We start from the raw sequence: 17,864 nt of genomic DNA on the forward strand, positions 1-17,864 counted from the left end.
TTGTACTGGTCACCTGCACACCCAGCACCCTCCTGTTCCTCTGCACTGAAACCATCTAGTGGAAAAGTCCCGGGGAGAAAGGTCTAGCTGTGCCTACAGGCCAGAGTGGAAGATCGAGGAGGCAGCTCATGCAAATGACCGCAAGGGCCCTGGGGTTCAGGACGGCACCTCCAAGGAGAGGGGGAGAGTCTGAAAGACCAGACACAGGCCACACACACACAGCTGCAAGCTGGTGCTTCCGAGGCAACATGGCATGCAGCTTGGAGGATGGGGTGGAGACATCAGAGGCCAACTCCTCTTTGTCCCTGGCTCACTCCTGTGGACTCTGATTATCAGCAGAGCAAGCCCCCTCAGCATCAGGAGAAACTCTTCCTTGATGGTCCCAGGGATGAGGTGTGCAGAGCTGGTCAGTGGAGAGCCGCTTCCCCAGGTGCGGGAGGCAGGAACCACCTGTGGAGCACCCCCTGCCTCACAGAAGCACAGGTACTTGCACCCAACAATTTCAGTTTAGGTGCTTTTTTTAGTAAAAACAGTCAGGCTCACTCCATCACGGCCCCCGAGTTAACAGTCCCAGTGGGGACAGTGAATCAAACATGCACACTTGACAAAGGCCTTGTTCCTGCTGAATGCTGAATTCCCTTGTAGGGCTGGCCCCAGCTCAGCTGCGGACTACATAAGGCCATTCGTGGGGCTTTTTGGGTCTGCCTTGCTCCCTGCAGCCCAAAGCCCTCTGTCACTGCACAGACATGCACCATCACCCCAACATGCAGACGTCAAACCTTACACTAAACAGCCTGGGGTCTTCGTAGGAGCTGTGCACCTCCTCCCGTAAGCTGGGAATCATCTCTGGATGTCTCTACCTAGGGCAATGGAGCACCATGAGCGTCCTACTGCACTGGAGAAAGTCTGCACGTGTCCAGCACAGACGCAAGATTGCTTCTCCAAGTACTTGTGAGTCTTGGTTGGCTGGACTTGTGGGAGTGGCACCCACCAACACAGAGGCCAGCGGTCACGAGGGTCCCTTCTTGTGACAGAAGCCAGGGTCCTGCCGCAGCCCCTCCTGAGTCTGCACTCTCCATGCAGCACTGTGTCTTTGCTCTGGGAACTCGCCTGTCCACAGAGATCTGTTCTGCAACCTCCCTGGCCACTCACTAGTGGCCCTGGGGTCAGTTAGCCTAGTTCCAATCCCGCCTCTGCCACGGCTCTCCCTGTGACCTTGAGCAAGTTGGTTTCCTCATCACCAGAACCATTTAACAACGGCACCCCTCACCCCCGTGTTGTGAGGTGCGACACACTGGGGCACACACGCGTACAGGGACGGGAGCAGGCCCGGCACGGCCAGCACACTCTGAGCCTCCTCACGGCTGCCACTACCATAAACGGCATCTGTGAGCACCCTGCCACGTGGTCCTCGTCCTCAGCCCATGGATCTCTCCGTGCTTTCTCGAGCTCCGGGAGGAAATCTGCGGATACAGGACTTGCTGGCCTTCACACCATGGAAGTGATAGGGAAAATAACGTCCCACTCACTGGGGATGTGGAGATGTTACCCGCACCAGCCAACACCTCCACAGCCCGTGGCCATCTTCGACGTCACGGCAAGGCTTCTGGCCCCACAACTTCTCAGTTTACTACATTTTCCTGTCACCAGAGCTCATCTCTGTACGTACATAGTCGGGGACTGAGCCTGAAGGGACAGTAGCCACAGAGGACGTGAAACACGCCATTCCCCGGGGCCTATGCACTTCAAAGTAACCAAACTGCAGAGTCGGAAAGCAAACGTCACTCCCAGCTCGGTCAGCAGACACACGTGCTCAGGGACATCACGGCGGCGGGCAGCTCGGTGTGGCCCCTCATTTAAGAGCTCTTTCCCCCACCTCTGGAAGACAGCACTAATTTCACCATCTGTCACAGCAGTTCAGGAGCAAACAGAGCTGGGGTCCAGTCTCAGCTGTGCCCAGCAACAGCTCAGACCTTGTGAGGTCCACATTCCTCTCCAAGACTCGGTCCCTCTGAAGAATGGTGAGGGGGAAAACAGGGCCGACTTTACAGGACTGACTCGAGGCTGATCTAACACAGCAGCCCCCCTTACCCGTGGGGGCCACATCCCAGGGCCCCCAGTGGACAGCTGGCGTTGAGGCCTGCACTGACCCTCCATGCTAGGCTTTTCCTTATGCATGTGGCATTCGGCTGCCCTCAGGGCCCCCTCGGGGAACAGGGCCCCCCACCCCCTCCGTGCTGTGAGTAGTGCTAACACCAGCCTGACTTCATCAGGTTGGATTCACTCAGCTACAGGAGCAAAACGTCTGACCTCCTGGGCTGAGTGGAACCGCAGTCCTCTGCCACCCCAGGAGCAGCCCAGGCGTGTGCGGGCTGGGGAGCCGCGCGGGGCCTTCCTGTCCTTCCCTGCCACCCTCAGCCTGCTCAAGTCGGCCGTGGCCACGTGGGTGTGTCCCACACATCACTACTCATAAAACCAGGTGGCAGCCCACACTCGGCCCAGAGGCCGACTTTTGTAAATCTTTAAAAAATATTTTTGAAAATTCCTTTTTTTAAGAAAACTGATTTTGACATTTTTGCAGATGCTGCTGGCGGAGGCTCCACTGACATTTGGGTCACGTCCGAGCACAGAAGTCACTGTGAAGTCCAGTGCTGCTCATGGACACCTGCACAACCCCTCAGCTGAGGTTTCTCTCCTGGGGTTTCCGTAACCCAGTGTCAACTGTGCTCCCCAGCCACCATGGAAGATTCTAGACAGGAGCAACTCAGACGTTCTAAGTAACGTTTCAGAGTAGGTTGCTACAAGGGTTGTCCCCCACCATGCCTAATGTCCAGAGTACATGGTGTCACGGGAACGTAAGTGTAGGGAAATCCGTCTACACAGGGTTGGTGACGCCTCCCTTCATGCCCCTGAGGGTGGGGCTGACAGCTCTACACGCATCACAATAAAATCCGTCTACACAGGGTTGGTGACACCTCCCTTCACGCACCTGAGGGTGGGGGTGCCAGCTCTACACACATCACAATAAAATCCGTCTACACAGGGTTGGTGACACCTCCCTTCACGCACCTGAGGGTGGGGGTGCCAGCTCTACACACATCACAATAAAATCCGTCTACACAGGGCTTGGTGGTGCCTCCCTTCATGCCCCTGAGGGTGGGGCTGACAGCTCTACACACATCACAATAAAATCCGTCTACACAGGGTTGGTGACACCTCCCTTCACACACCTGAGGGTGGGGGTGCCAGCTCTACACACATCACAATAAAATCCGTCTACACAGGGTTGGTGACACCTCCCTTCACGCACCTGAGGGTGGGGGTGCCAGCTCTACACACATCACAATAAAATCCGTCTACACAGGGCTTGGTGGTGCCTCCCTTCATGCCCCTGAGGGTGGGGCTGACAGCTCTACACACATCACAATAAAATCCGTCTACACAGGGTTGGTGACGCCTCCCTTCATGCCCCTGAGGGTGGGGCTAACAGCTCTACACACATCACAATAAAATCCGTCTACACAGGGCTTGGTGGTGCCTCCCTTCATGCCCCTGAGTGTGGGGGTGCCAGCTCTACACACATCACAATAAAATCCGTCTACACAGGGCTTGGTGGTGCCTCCCTTCATGCCCCTGAGGGTGGGGGTGCCAGCTCTACACACATCACAATAAAATCCGTCTACACAGGGCTTGGTGGTGCCTCCCTTCATGCCCCTGAGGGTGGGGGTGCCAGCTCTACACACATCACAATAAAATCTGTCTGCACAGGGTTGGTGATACCTCCCTTCACACACCTGAGGGTGGGGCTGACAGCTCTACACACATCACAATAAAATCCGTCTACACAGGGTTGGTGACGCCTCCCTTCATGCCCCTGAGGGGGGTGCCAGCTCTACACACATCACAATAAAATCCGTCTGCACAGGGTTGGTGGTGCCTCCCTTCATGCCCCTGAGGTGGTGCCAGCTCTACACACATCACAATATGGACCTGCAAGTCTGGGAGCAGAAATGCAGAGGGGCGGCTCAGTGGACAGCCCTGGCAGTGCCTCCGTTCGTACCACAGGGACAGCCGCAGACTGGTGCCTCGACACTCATGCAGATTAAGGTCTTGGGTCTGTAACACCTGAGTCCCCAGTCTCTGGAGCGTGACCTTCTGAACAACTTTCCGAGGGGCTCTGCTCTTCACCTAAGTAGCTGGCGCCCACCAGCTGCCCTGGCAGCCTGATGCCTTCTCCCTGTCCTTGCAGGTCTGGAGCTGCGCAGCAGGGTTTGCAGTGGTCAGTGCTGGTGGAAGAAAAGGAGGCGGGGACTTTGCAGTGACCAAGACGGCTGTTAGGACACTGGATGATGTCAACCGAGGCTGCAGAGATCACCGGGTGCTGGGGGTCAGTGCACCTTGAATCTCTGTCACCAACTTGTTTTGTCCCTCTGAAGAGGAAGAAGTGATATCGTGTATGGTCAGGTCCGCGTGGCAAAGCACGTGAGTATGGGCAGGGAGGAGTGGGCATCGTCGTGAGTCCCATCCGCACTGAAGTCCACGTGAGCTCTCACATCCCCTCGTCAGTTAAGGAGTCAGATCGAATCTTTAACATGTGTTCATCGCGTATTTGTCAGGCTTTTGCCCTTTCCAAAGTTATCCTTTAACCCTGGACAAAATTCAAAACTAAGCCAGATAGGAGATTTTCTGTTCAAGGAGGTATAAGGCACAGAACAGGAACTCAATAAATACCTGTTGATGAAGGAATAAATGAATACATAAATGGACAGAGGTGACCCAACAAGATATAAAGCCGGAAGACAGTCCTAACTGGAGTCTAACCTTCAGGATTGCCTGGTAAGATTGTGCAAGTCGGGCACTGATCCAGAGCTCCTGATGAAACCCTATGTCTTGGACGGGGTTGCATCTCCTCCGAGGATCCCTTCTTTAATGATCCCCAAGTTCCATGTAGGCAGAGAAGAGCAGAAATGCATGAAAGACATCAGACACCTCACCTACCCGGAGAGAGCCGAACCCCAACACAAAAGCAGAGGCCATTACAAGGGGTGTTGAATGGAGATGGTCTATTCAGAGCCATGATCTAATTGAGAATTCTCCCGCAAATCCCTCTGTCAAGTAGAGAGAAGATCTCAATATTTAGAAATAAGGAAAAGAGAAGGTCATGGTGGTTTCTGACAGTAAAGAGCTATTAACCGTCACTCCTGGGTGGGGAAATCAGTACGGGAAGCATGGTGAATGGGATACTCCGTTTCAGAACCCAGCTGTCGTGATATTGAGAGCTAGGCAGGTGTAAATAATAGCCACGCACACTTTTCATCGCCAGACGCCTGGGTAATTTATGCAGGAAACACTTCCTTAAATCACAACAAAGATAAGGGCCTAGGAGGCTGTTCTCTGTCAGCCGAGATGGAAAGATGTGGATGTGAAGGATCTCATCTGCATGGTTAAGCAATTCTTCAACATTTCAAATTGTTTTAGAAGAAAATAAATTATATGGTTTTCTCAACTAGACACCTGGCGTAGTTTTTCAAATGATAGTGTCATTCAAATAAATAAATAAATAAATAACACTGCACATCTACACTTACTTATCTTGACAAAATATTTCCATGCATCTTTTTGGAGCCTGTGAACCAGAAAAAAAACCGTAGTGATAATTCAGAAATCATGTGAAAACATTGTGATACATGGTACCAAACACCAGAGGTGAAGAAGTGACATGGTCAATCTGTGCCTGGGATCCTCAGCCTGAGCACCACTGCCAACTTGGGCCTGAAGAGTTTGGGGGGCAGACATGTCCTGGGCCTCCCGGATGGTAGCAGCAGTGCCGGCCACACCCAGAACATGCCACTGTCCCTCTGCCTTAGCCGGTACAGCCTGGGGAACCTCCGGATAGCGCCAAGTGTCCCACAGGGAAAATGACTCCCTGGGTAAGAACCTTTGGCCTAGACTCGAGGTTCTAACAGGCCACCCTAATTTCCTTATTAAATACCTCGGCAGATCCAGAGGGCTAGGCAGGTGTAAGAATCACAAGGAGGACACTGACGGTCATCTTTCCTCCAACCGAATTCCAGTGGATTTGCAACAGAAGAGCAGAGCAGTCGCAGACACCTATACACACGCGACAGAGGCGCAGACCAGGTTCCCCCGTGCCAAACGCTTGGCCAGCCTGGCTCGGGGCCTGGCCATCTCTGATCCCAGTGCACTCACCCCCTTCAGAGGTGGGGAGAGTGACGTCAGAGAGGACAACTTCTGCACAAGGTCACCAGAGCAGACATCCTTAAGTAGAGATGCAGACCCAGGCAACCGACGCAGGCTGTGTCCTCTGAGTCCCTGCTGTGCTACCTCCAGGTGTGGCAGCTGGCTTTACCGTGTGTGGCACAGCACTGGTGAGGAAACACCGGCTCAAGGGCCAAGCAACGGTGGGGGTCAGGTCCAGCCTCTCACCACATGGTGCTGGGCCCATCCACCTCCTCAGGTGCTGCCGACACACTCGTGGGCAAGTCCCCACGGACTGCAGGGCTGGCAGGCATGGAAGAATGACCTTCTGGCCTTGTACAGAGAATGCCATCAGTACTGGCCCCCACCGCCCATTAAATGGCAGGTGGGAGAGTCAGGCCTGGAATCCAGCCCAGCTCTGGGCCTGGCTATACCCACAGGCTCTGCTGAGGAGCACAGGAACGGTGGCCACAGGTAGCTGGGGCTTTCCAAAGGCCAACTCTTCTACACACTTATTCTCTGGATTCCACTGACCCCTCTACTGACCCCCCCACTGTCCCCAGGAGGGACCAGGGTGCCACGGCAGGTGGCATTCCCAGGTGCACCCGCGGCTTCCTTCCCTGGCCTTGGGAGCACGTGGGACCCACTCGCCGGGCAGTGAGGAGCATGAGCTATTGACCCTTAGTGGCCGTGAGGTTTCAACGCTAAGTCCCATCTCTGCTGTGCTCCCTGCGTTCTGGGTCTGCCCAGGGCGGATTCTGGGCCATCACCTCGGGCCCAGTCTTGGCCAGAAGCTGGCTCCCATGGCTCTAGGCAGCCTCCTCCGTGATCCCCTGGACCATCCCAGCCTCCACTCACACCACCTGAAGGCCTGGCCCTGCCTGAGCCCTCTCCCTGGCAGCCCAGCGATGGAGTCGGAGCCGCCCAGGTTTCTGGAGCCCCCAGGACTGTGCCTTATCTGTAATGGCCCCGGGCCGGTGTCCTCCTAGGTCTCTGGCTGTGTTCCTTGTTCCACACATGTCCATGTTGCCAACACACCCCAGTCCCACTTAAACACCTTCGCCAGGCTCCATGCCTCCCCACCAGTCAGCCTCACCGTCCACTCCAGCGTGACCCGAGACGGACTTCTCTCATGGCTGCCCAATCCAGTGAGGTCACTTGCACCCCAAGAGGAAAACATAAGCCCATGATTTAAATCCATATGTGAGCGCTTTCCCTGCCTGCGTCAGGAGATGGTTTCCAAGTACAATCACCTTCCCTTGGGGCCTTTGTGAAATCGCTCTTCCATCCCTCTGGGGCTCATCTCCTCTAAACTTTATTTTTCTCACACTTCCTGAGGGCTTTATTTCAACTGAGGGATTTGCTGGATGTCCTTATGCTGGGTCTGGGTACACAGGTCAGATGACGCCCGAAGAGGCTCTTTGCAACCTACAAGGCTTTTGATGCCGAGGAGTGCCGGTGACTCCTGCCACACCCCAGGCGTGTCTGAGGAAAGGACAGCAGCCCTCACAGAGGCACTCGATGAAGACCGGGTCCTGTGACCAGCCCAGCTGGGGAGACGCAGCTCACCTGTTGCGAATATTACCAGTGGCTTTTCATAGACACGGCATAAGCACCAACTGTCAAGATCTCCATTGAACACACTGCTTGCAGAATACATCTAACAACTACTGATCTGAGGGCTACATGCTTAATCGCATTTTTCTTTAAAAAATCCAATGCCATACATGATACTTATTCTCAAGGATAAATCCACCTCATCATATTTCACCTTGCTGTGGCCAGGGTGCAGTCCAGGACTGGGGATCCGGCTACTAGCACTTGAGTCAGCTCTGCCTCTTGTTGACTTTCTGAACAACTGAGTTGCTCCACCTCTCAGACCCTGGGCTACGCATCAATTCAGCAAGTGTGTCGTCCATGCAGAGCACCGTGTGCACGAATGAGATGATGTGCAGACCACGCATCCTGACGCTCGGGCATAGGGAGCACCCCGCAGATGCTCAAGCAGGACACGCGCCCGACACTAACCTGAACAGAGAGACAATTAGACGCAAAGTTGGAAACCTTGCTGACTGACTCCGAGGGCTCTTATTGGCAACTAAAAAATCGCTCTCAAAGTTAAACATGTCTCATCGTGAGCTCACTGTAATCAGTAACAAGAGAGCAGTTTAATAATGGAAAAACTTTTTTTCAAATAAAGTTGCAATTATTTTCTGAGATAAATGGAACAATAACATGTTTTCATTTTGAGGATGATTGTTTTATATTTGGACAATCGGTCACTGAAACACAACCTTATCATAAGGGCAATAATGCCAAAAAATATCATATAGACCCAAGTTCCATTTTTTTTATGATAGTGGAAATACTAAATAAAGATATGGATTTGTTTCAAATCCTGAAAACCATTGTCAAAATAACTACGTGGTATACAACTCTGGGTTGCAAAGTGAGCATCTTGGCTGGGAACACGGCCGGCCTCAATACAGAGAGGAGAAGAAAGTGGAGGAATCACCGTGAGTCAGGGCTACGATGCCACCTGTGGAAAAAGTAATCAGAGCCCACGGCTGATCTCCCTCCCAGTAATTAATTCATGGGGAATTCAGTAATCAATCTATGGGAAATAACACTGCTGCAGGTTATTTACACTCACGGTCATTTGAGAATGAGCGTCGAGGATGGGGGTGTGCCTACATGCCCTCCCGGTAGAAGCGCTCTCCCTTGCTGACCCTGGGGCTTGATTTCCACAGCAGAAGGAAGCCTGCAACAGAGAGTCCAAGAGGGCTGCAGGTCCTGCCCAGGGTTGACCAACGGATGCACACATCTGTGCTGCCATCCAGTGCCCCCTACTCTCTGAGGGTCTGCGTCAGCTCAGTGTCTCCCTCCCGAGGAGCTCAGGGTGACTCTGCCAACAGCCTGGGCTGGCACCCCGGCTCTAGACCAAGCTTGCTGGCCACGTGACCACCGGCAGACCCCCTTACCATACAGAGGCTGAAAGCAAAGCCCAGAGCAGGATCTTCCGCAGGCCACAGGCACCCAGACTTCCTGGCAGCATCTTCTGTGATGCTCACTGTGTATGATGCTCACTGTGGTCAGCCCCAGCTCTGCCCACTTCCTGGACTATCCCTTCCTCCAGATCTCTCCAGCTTGTCTAACAGTGCACAGGGCCACCCTCAGCACCCCGGGCTTGTGCACGCGGTCCTCTTGGCCAACAGGTGACGGGCATAAGGGACTCTGCTCGGTTGTGCCCCTCAAGCTTAGGTCTTGCAGGGCTCTTGCCTCACCTTCTGCCCCCTGGCTCCTTTGCCATTTCCATGAAGAAGCAACTCGGCCGACTCCCACTGGGTACCCGAGCTGTGACTGAAATCTGTCACACGGTAGCAGCTGACCAATACGATCATGATCAACACAGTGATGGCAATTACCATCAAGTAACTTCTAGATGCCAGGCAGTGGCCACCTTTAGTTCAATCCTCACGCTAGTTCTCCACGACAGTATCACTGTTCTCACTTTAGAGACTGAGGGGTGAGATCCAAGTAATGCAAGAGTTTTTTCCCAAACTCTAACACTTAGCAAGTAGCTGGTTGTGATCGATCACTGGTCCAACCCTAAAATTCCATGGTTTTTTTTCCCTTCAATATCACAGTCTCTTTCCCTTTTTTCTCCTAGTTGACTGTCGATGCCAGTATTTCAATGTGAAGCAATGGGGTTTTCCTGGAGAGAAGGTAGGTGCCTCTTTATCCACTGAGAGCCCAGGAGGAGGCAGGGGGAGTGTGTGAGGGGAGAGAGCAAGGGGAGGTATCAGGAGGGGCCCAGGCACATGTCCAGGGCCTCCCAGGTCCCTGCAGAGCTCAGACCTCTCTACAAACACATGGAGGACACGAAACACGGAGCAGAGGCTCTCTCTATCTCCTTCAAGAGACGTTTTTAAAGACCACTGTGAAAGACACCAGGGTTTCAGTGACAGGCAAGAGCCCCTACCTACATCGAGTTCCGGTGCATGGTGTCAGAGATACTCAGGAGCTGCAGTGCTCAGAGGTGGGTGGGCAGGGCCAGCTTCAGAGGGGCATGCGCCCACCTGGGCAGCAGAGCTCAGGGTTACAGTGTACGTGTCAGTGATTCCAAAATCCCAGGGGCAAAGGGAAGGGCTGTAGTCAAAATGGCTGCAGTTGTATCTCACTTCCCAGTTAAGGCTAAGTACTGTACTCTGAAAACGGACCACCAGACTTCCCACTTCTCCCAATGGGATAAGAGCAAGAGAGTAATCCAAGAACCCAAGGGAAGTGGAAACACGACCGGAGTCAGTGCGAGAAAGGAGAGGTACACAGGCTTTGAGAGCCAGCACTCGGCAAGAGGGGGACAAAGGAAGGTAGGGATAGAGTTCAAATCTCAGGGCAGGACACTCTTGCCAAACCTGGAGCCAAAGTCGGTCTTCGGAGAGTGGAATCCCAAACCGAGGGCTGTGGGTTGTCCGGGTTTTTAGAGCCAAGTGGAAAACGCTGGCTGGGATGCTGGGGAGGGGCTCTGGGTCAGGAGACAGAAGTGAGGAAGAGGCCACTTCAGCAGTGAGGGCAGGTTTGACTCTGCTGAGTGGCACCCAGGACAAGAGATGACCTTGGAGAGAGATTCAGGAGGAAGAAACCCTCAGATCCTGCAAGCAGCCGCGGCCTCTCAGGATTCACAGGAAAAAGAGGGGCAGATTTGCAGCCTCCCTGTCAGGTGCCTGAGAAAAGAGCCCAGAAAGGTCTACGAATGATGCACTCACATTTCTTATTTTTCAGGTTGAGGCTTCAGGGCTTGGTTTGGTTTGGTTTTGAGTCGTAAAAGCAAAATCTACCTACTTTGAAGAATTTTGATACCTATTAAGGAAAATCAATTTGCTTCTAAAACAGACTACATGCTCCCGTGTATTGGTATAGCCGATCTTTTAATCATGTTTCCTCCAAGTAACTACCGATATATTTTACCACAGATAAACACTTGCGAGCAATTTCCTTAATACTGACGAGTGTGACTTATTTGATTTGGATAGTTCTTTACATTTGAAGGGCATGCCTAAGCAAGTTCATCTTTCAATTAATTCTCAAAAACAAGTCTTCTCCTACCCGAAACAGAGTTTAAAGAGGCTCAGGGGACTGAGGTGGATTTGTAACGAGTGACATAACAAACTTTGAAAAGACAGTTTCAACAGTTCCATCTCTCCCTGCCACAGCACCACCACCGCCTTCAAGGAAGGGTCAGCAGAGTCAAGGGTCAGGGGAGGCGGAGACAGGACCTGCTGGCTTTTCCCTGGAACTTGATACATGTAAAACGGAAGCAGCACAGTGTCAGTGGGGCCTGAAATGAAGACTGGGTATGCGGAAGGTGCAGGCAACAGAGCCAGCGCCGCCAGCATCTGTTCCTCTCATCTGTAAAACAAGAGCTACTGAATCCACACCTAAGACCTTGGGCAAGGCTCAGAGAACCCGCGGGTGGGCCCTGGGCAGCTGTAGTTGGGCTCCACTTCCACACACATGGGCAGGGTTTCACGTTCTCAGTAATGAAATCTGGGAGCTGTCTGCTGTGGGTAACCCGGGGAAGGCAGTCACCGGCGAGCGAGCGTGAGGAGCCATCAGGGACCATAGCAACCCGGATTCTGCACCCTGCTGCTTAGTTCCCCAAATGTGAGGCGGCAGCTCAAGGCTGGTTGAAGCTGGGAGTCGGGCTGCAAGTGGTGAACTGAAGCCAACCATGGGAAATGCAGGCTCACTGTGGCCAGCTCTGCCCGTCTCTCCAGAAAAACAGGAAATCCGGGTGTCACTAAATTTTTGAAATTCTGGTAAAAAGAATTGAAAAGAAACGTGGGCGATTTGTCAACAGCTCTAGGGGTGTCCAGCAGAAGCTCCTCATTAGCCATGTTCGCGACCTCCAGTCTGGGTCAGTGGTGCCGAGACCACGCTGCAGAAGGGCAGCGCGGGTCAGCCACAGGCCGCCTGCTGGGGTCATCCTCCACGGCCACCTGGCTCCTCCACGCCCCTCCTCAGCAGAGCAACTGAGCTTCCTCTGCCACATCCTGAGCTTCCAAGAAGACAGTGTGAATCAAGGGGATCCACTCTTGTAACAAGTTGGGAAACATGCCCTTTAGTGAAGAAAGAATCAGGGGCCCTGATTTTGGGTTCTTTGCCCATTTGGGACAAGAAGAGCGAGCAGTGTCACAGAGACTGAGCAGATGCTTCCCAGGGACCAGACAGTCACTGAGTGAGGCGTCAGTTCCAAACCCTTCAACCCTGTTCATCTTCCAAAAACCTCTCTGCAGTTGAGTTATTTCTATCAGGAAAATGAGATAAAAATATCTTTCCTTCACAGGAACAGAGCAAAGATGCATGAAATGATCTACATGGACGGCCTCATGTTCTCGATGAGGGAGTTTCCAGGTAACTGAAAGGAGGCCTGTGTGTGTGCTCTCCAAGCATGAACTCGGGGTGAGAAAACCAGAGACGCGTAAGTCGGGCCAGCCAGACCAGACAGTCCCACGATTTTTTATCAGGTGATTCTACAGGCAGGAAAGATGTTTTGTGAATGAGGACCTCAATAGAGAGTCTGTTGGGAGTGTGAGCAGTCACATAGGAGAAGGGATGAGGGACCGAAATCAAAGGGGTCATTTTTGAATCACAGCATTCTTTACAGGGAGACACAGGCCTCTATAATTACTAGCTACATTGCCTGCAAAGAGCAGCAATGTCAGTCTATCAAATAACTTAATGAGATAATCAACGTGTGCAGCTGTAATAAATCTTTTGAGTTGGCAAGAAGACACTATCAAAATGCAATGTTTGAAAGAGTGTTCAGTAGTTCCAGATCTGCATAATTCATTCGTGTGCAGGGGATGGCGCACTGGAGTCTTCACTGGGGACATCGATTCAAAATGCAAAGGAATGTGCTCTTTTGCTCAAATGATCTTTATTTTGAACAAATTGGTTGGACATGTAAAACTTGTAGAAATGTAAATGTAAAAATGCCCTCGACATGGTGGTAGATCTTAGAGGTCAGGGCTCCTCGCATCTCCTGGAGGGCTTCTCCAAGAGATTGCTGGTCTCACCTCCAGCAGTACTGGCCTGAGCAGATCTGAAATGGGAGGACAGACTGTGACCTTTAGTGGCTTCCAGGAGATGCTGACCCTGGTGGTAGGGTGATCAGACTTCCTGAGCCATCCATCAGAGGAGAGGAAATGAAGCTTGGTGGCTGTGGGAAGGTCATTCACCCACCATCAGGGCACAGGAAAACACTGCCCTGCTCAGCCAGGACCAAGAGGACACCGTGCTGGACACAGGATTCACCCTGCAGTTTCAGAGTGCTCCGTCAGTGCCTGAGCTTCCTCTCAACTCAGATGAAGCCACCTGTGGGAGCAGTGGGCAGTGAGTGACAGCCATGGACTGTGAATTGGGAGAGCCAGGGAGCATTCCAAGGTAGTCACAGTGGTGGGCTGGCCCAGCAGGAGGACGGCTGCAGTGCAAAGAATCCAAACTGTGGAGAGGTGCGCCACAATAGTGTTTTCACAAGAAAACACACTGAGCCCAGCAAAGGGTCCGGTTAAAAATTAAAAGGTAATCTGAGTATTTCCCCTAAAACACCTAACAAAATGCCGTTCCAAATGCATAAGAGGGCGCACGTGCAGCCCCAGGACACAAGCTCCCAGCGCCCATCCATGTTCTTTTGGAGGTCTCCACTCTGCATACTGTGGCTTCCCACCAGGGGCCTCTGGGACTCCTAGAGGACCTCCCACCAACCTGAACTCAGGGCCATGGTTGACCTGCCCACAGGCGGGTCAGAAACCTGCAGAGTTCCTATCTGAGAGCAGCAGATGATGCCTTGGGGTAGGTGGATTGGCACCTTGGACTCCCTCCTCAAGTGGACCTACTCTGAGGCACATGCTACCCAGTCCTGCAGAGGGTCCAGTGGGACCAAGGCCCTGTCCACATCAGCAATCTGCTTATGGACACGAGACATCTCAGTTGGTACCCCCTTCCATACCTGGCTTCCTACTTAAGATCACCAGTCGCCTCCAACTAGGCTAAATGCTCTTGAGTCCTTGTTCCAAGTTTGCATCTGGTACAACCCAGCTGTTTACTGAAATACTGTTTAAAATAGTAAGGAAAAAGGAATGATCCATCGTGGTATATCTATAAGATGACATTCTACACGATCATTGTGGAGAAATTTGCAGAATAGTCAGGAGAACATCATGTCAATTATCTAGAACACACACAACAGCATACATGCTCCTTAAAGAGTGCATTACTCAAACCGAGGAGATACTCTAGCAGCATTCAAATCAAGCCGATAATTATGACTCCCTCTGCACACAAAGGTGGTAGTTATATGCATACGTTATTCTACAATTAATGGCTCCTAAAACAATTTAAAGTACACACAATTCCTCATATTGATGTGAATGAAATCACTCATGGAGTTTCCTGTGAAAAACACTTCTTAAAGCTTATGATTCCAACAAGAGAAGATTAAGCCAATGAATTATGCTCTATGCACGGAATCAGAAACCATGCAACTAACACAAACCAAGCAACAGCCACCAGTCAGCTGATGTGGGAACTGGCAGGTGGCAGGGCCTGGACAGAAGGTAGAGGGTGAGGGCGACTCTACCTTGCCCACCTGGAGTTGGCCGTCCACTGGGGAAGGAAGACCCAGGCACAGAACCACATGAATTCCAAATGATACGTGAGTTCAAACACAGATAGTTGGGAAAGATCATTAGAAAAAAATAGACAACTGAGCGATTGGTACCACAGCGTCTCATTTTTTATAAAGATGAATTCATGTGTACGTTTTGTGCTCTGTAAAGTAGACGGGAGTTTATATAATAAAACGGTGACCGTAATGGCTGCCAGGCAGTGAGATTCATTCAAAACCATGTTGGTTAAGCATCTCCAAGAACCAGGACTGCTGCTTACTGTTTTCCTAAAAGCTCTGACCCCTGGGTAGTTTTTATCAGTTGTTCTTCAAGATACCCTCTACTATGAAGCATCAGACGTCAGAGGATGTGAGTGCTCCCCACCGCAGGTTCTACAGAGGACATCACCCAGCCCCACTCGTCCTGCTCCTCGGGCCCTGCCGATCGGCTCTGAGCCCAGGAAACCCTGGCTCCTGGGCTCAGAGGGCCTGCATTCCAGAAAGAGCACAAGCCACGCAGCGCACGGGGCATATGATGTCACCGACCAGAGACACCCCAGCTGCTCTGCTGAAATCAGACCCTCCCGGCCACACGGGCTGACGATTCCTGCCACACGCAATCTTGACGTTCCCGAGGTTTTGATGATCTGTCTCTATTCTTCCAATTCTATTCTGGCCCATCAGCTTCCCAAAATGACTCATTAAAAAAGCATAAGGAAGACTTTTCAGACTCGGTGATCCCTTGATTTTGTGTGTGACAATGCCGTCTTGATAAATATGATGAAGTATTCTACAAGGCAAAACAAGGGCACATTAGGTGAAGACAACTGGAGGCAAAATCCAGGGTTGCCTTGGAATTCCCTTGGGCTCCTGTCCGCGGCCTGTTAATGGTGGGATCAGCTGAGAATCACCTTTAATGCAATGATTCAAATAACATCCGGCCTTTGTGCAATTAGGCAGAAAGGTGCTTTGTGGTTTTCTTTGTCTTTCTTTCCCTCTTTCTCTGTCTCGGGGAGAGAGAAGCCGCACCGTTTTCTCTGGGTTACGTTCCCACATGCACAGAAAGGCAGACGGTAGAATGCATTTTCTTCCTCTGTTGTCCTGTCTGGCCATAAGATGCTTAAAAAGGATTTGCTTAAATTGAGCCTCCAGAGCAGTAGAATATATCTTGCCAGAGTCCTCTCTGCACCTTGCCTCCGGAGCGATGTTTCTAAAATGCAAATCTCTCTCTCTCTGTCTCTTCCCTGCCAAAAGCCATTTAAAAGGGCCCTTTCACAGACTGGAGGAAAGGATTAAAATATTTACAGGCTGAATATTTTCCCACTAAAATGGAAAACAGTTTTGCCGAATCCCATGCATGCTCTCTACTTCTTCCAAAATGGATCACCTAACTTTATCCAGGAGAAGAATGTCGTCGGGAAGAACTGAAACGGCAGTTCAGACATAAAACGTTAATACCTGGAGAGTTTTGAAAGGCCACAGAGAGAGGGTAGCTTCCAGGTCTTTCACACTGAAACTCGATGGTGGGCTGGGGAGAGCGAGTCCTGTGAGGCCGTGGCTTTGGGCTCCTCAGCTCAGGCTGGACCAGGCCCTGGAATCTGGCCCTCGCCTTCCTGTCATCTCCAGACAAAAGCACCCCTGTGCGTGACCCCCAGCCGCCCCGCGCTACTCGGTTTCTCGACCCACGGAGCTTGTCCACGCCCCGGCACTTTCCCGCTTGCTCTTGCTTCTGTCTGGGACTCTGCTCTCACCCTGCTCTGCCTGGAAGAAAGGTACCCATTCTTCAACTTGGCACCGCTGCTCCTGTCCCTCTCACTTCCCTTGACCTCCTGAGGAAGGAGGAGTTCCGAGGAACGCTGCAGTCGCGGCCTGCCTCTGACCTCATATGTCCTCTGCTGCACACACCACGGGCCTCAGAGGGCAACCCTGGATCTTCTCATGGGCTCCCCGCCAGGACTAGGCACCTGTGGGCTGTGAGGTGCGTGTCTCATGGTACCCATGACAACGTGAAGGCTGCGGAGGCAGCAAGTACTCAGGATCCCTGGGACGGCCACAGACGAGGCTCTCCCGCCCGACTCAGAGTCTGCCTGTGAATTTCTAGGCTCTTGGGAACCACAGTGACAAAGACGTGGAGGAGACGCCTGACGTGGACACCTGTGGGGGACCCACAGAACAGTAGGATGCTGGAACCGGGACGGGGAGAAGGAGCCAAGGTTGGGGGCGGGCAGACAGGGGAGAGGAGAAGCTGAGGCCTGCAGCCCTCTCGGGGTCTACGGGACCGACCCAGCACACGTGCAGCTGAGCAGCACTCATGCACGCCTGGGGGAGCGCCCAGCTCTTCCCAACTCAAAAGACAAGGCCAAAATGAAGCCACTCCCACAGAACCCAAGGACAGATGTCTTCTCTGACAGGAGGAGGCTAGTTCACAATAAAGGAGGGGCCACTAGGGAAGAAGAGAGGCTCTCTGAATCAGGCAGAGGGGGTGAAGGGAAGGGAGGGCTCCAGGGGCAGGAAGGACGGTTGAATGGACGTGACGGTATCACCTTAGCGCACATGTGACTACCCGACAGGCCAGATTCCTCATCATGTACAACCAGAAGATTGAGAAGGAGACTCCACCTCTGTGGGATGTGTCAAGTACATTCTACTGTCATGTGTGACTAGTCAGAACAAATAAAAAAATTAAAAAATAAAGACAAGTGCCAGGCTCCCCGACGTAAGGCAAAGAGCGTGCAATCGACGACGATCGACTCGCAAATGATGTCGGCAGATTCATATTTTACTCATGATTTTTAAATTTACAGAAGAACTCATTCCTGTTGATGAGCTGTTCTGGGTTTCAACGGATCCACACGTCGGAAGACCACCGCACCACTGTCAATACATAGAGTACCATGGACCCCCAGATTTCCTGTGCCGCTCTTCATGGTTAACAGTGAGCCTCAGCCCCGTCCCTGGGACAACGTGGGTGAGTTTC

At 52.2% G+C, this 17,864-nt stretch overlaps 1 protein-coding gene across 2 annotated transcripts in view; it reads right to left on the reverse strand.

Moving 5' to 3' along the window:
• The window catches only part of Tafa1 (TAFA chemokine like family member 1), a 395,319-nt gene that overhangs the window by 349,636 nt on the left and 27,819 nt on the right, over positions 1 to 17,864 (reverse strand). The window lies entirely within an intron of this gene.

This window comes from Marmota monax, unplaced genomic scaffold (genome assembly GCF_021218885.2).
Source record: "Marmota monax isolate L192 unplaced genomic scaffold, Marmota_monax_Labrador192_F-V1.1 WCK01_AAM20220418_F8-fsc00028, whole genome shotgun sequence".
In the NCBI taxonomy this organism is placed as follows: Eukaryota; Metazoa; Chordata; class Mammalia; order Rodentia; family Sciuridae; genus Marmota; species Marmota monax.